The following is a 2,147-nucleotide window of genomic DNA, read 5'->3' on the forward strand; positions in this document are numbered from 1 at the left end:
AAAAGAGAGCCTTGACGTCCTTTTCAGGGACACCACCAAGTCATTGGATCAGGTATGTTGACGACACCTGAGTTAAAATTAAATCTCAGGAAGTCCAACATTTTACTGACCACATCAACTCTGTGGATAAATATATCAAGTTCACACAAGAAGATGAAAAAAATGGCAAGTTGGCTTTCTTGGACTGTGAGGTCTTAGTCTCTGATAGAGGACATTTGCAAACTGAGGTGTACCGCAAACCCACCCACACAGACCAGTATTTGCAGTTTGACTCCCATCACCCTTTGGAGCACAAGTTGGGAGTCATCAGGACTCTGTATCACAGAGCAGACAGTGTCCCCACTAGCTCAGGAGCCAGGCAGAAGGAGAAATCCCACACAAGACAGGCTCTACAGCAATGTGGATATCCTAACTGGGCCTTCCTGAAAGCAGAAAAGAAACCCAAACAGGACTCCAGTCAGCCAACAGGTGAAAAGGAGGAACCCAGACTCAGACCAGTGGCCATTCCATATGTTGAGGGTGTATCAGAGAAACTGAGACGTTTATTTTCTAAACATAACGTCCCAGTGGCTTTTAAACCTCAAAATACATTACGGCAAAGACTGGTTCATCCCAAAGATCCAGTCCCCCGGCACAAACAGAGTAATGTTGTGTATGCTGTTCAGTGTCAGGAGGGCTGTGATCAGTCTTACATCGGGGAAACAAAACAGCCACTGGCCAAAAGGATGGCCCAGCACAGAAGATCAACATCATCAGGCCAGGACTCTGCGGTCTACACTCATCTCCAGGCCAGTGGTCACTCTTTCAGGGATGAAGATGTGCACATCCGGGATAGAGAGGAACAATGGTTTGAGAGAGGAGTAAAAGAGGCCATCTTTGTGAAAAGAAACCGTCCATCGTTAAACAGGGGTGGAGGCCTACGTGTTCAATTGTCCCCCTCTTACAATGCTGTGATTGCTAGTATCAATCAATCAATCAACCTTTATTTGTACAGGTAAATCCCATTGAGCCTCAAGGACTCATTTACAAGAGAGACCTGATTTCAACAAAGAAAGATGACAACAATGGACAACAGCAACAACAATAAACAGTTATAAAAAAGCATTTTTTTTTTTTTTTTAAGAAATAGGATGGCTAAAAGGAAAATGTAACAAAACAAAAAAACAGCTAGATTCCAAGACAAATGTAGAAAAATAAAAACAGGAACATGTCAGCATTGGACCCTGCCAGGAGTCCAACAGATTCTTAAAGACACTTAGAGAGGTCAAGGTCGAGAGCTTCAAATCTTTTTGTAAGATGTTCCAGGAAACAGGAGCGGAATAGGAGAAGGCCCTTTTGCCTAGTTCAGTCCTCATTGAGGTAACACTGCAGGTAATAATGTCCTGAGCGCGCACTCCGTAGCTGCACTCACGTAGAGACATGTAGGAGGAGATGTATGAAGGTAACAGACCAAGAAGTGATTTAAAGATGAAAATATACCAGTGAGAGAGTCTGCGTGAAGTTAATGATGTCCAGTTAACCAGTGAATACAGTGTGCAGTGGTGGGTACGATAATCACAGCCAGTTATGAATCTTAGTGCACCATGATAGACAGCATCCAACATCTGCAGGGTTCTTGTAGGAGCGTTAATGTAAATAATATCACCATAATCAATTGAGGGAAGGAAAGTCACAGATACAAGGCGTTTTCTAGCATTCAGGGTTAGACAGGATCTGTTTCTGAAAAAGAAACCCAGTTTAACTTTCAGTTTCTTTATCAAGTTTTCCACATGGAGCTTAAAAGAGAGATGTGAGTCGACCAAGATACCCAAATATTTATAGGAATCAACAAACTCAATGGGGACACCATTTGAGGATAAAATCGGAGGAAGAACTGCTGGGACCAACTTCCTATTTGAAAAAAAGCATCCCTTTGGTTTTGTCAGCATTTAGGACAAGTTTGAGGCGAAACAAAACAGTCTGGATGATGTTGAATGCAGATTTCAAAAGCTGGAAAGCCTTAGCAACAGTTTTAGCTCGACAATAAACAACTGTGTCGTCAGCATAGAAATGTATGGATGCATTAGGGATGTTTTTACCTACATTATGTATGTAGATTGTAAAGAGGGTGGGTCCTAAGACTGAGCCTTGTGGTACACCATTGTTGA

This window comes from Nematolebias whitei, chromosome 20 (genome assembly GCF_014905685.2).
Source record: "Nematolebias whitei isolate Nwh7 chromosome 20, NemWhi1, whole genome shotgun sequence".
NCBI classification, from domain to species: domain Eukaryota; kingdom Metazoa; phylum Chordata; class Actinopteri; order Cyprinodontiformes; family Rivulidae; genus Nematolebias; species Nematolebias whitei.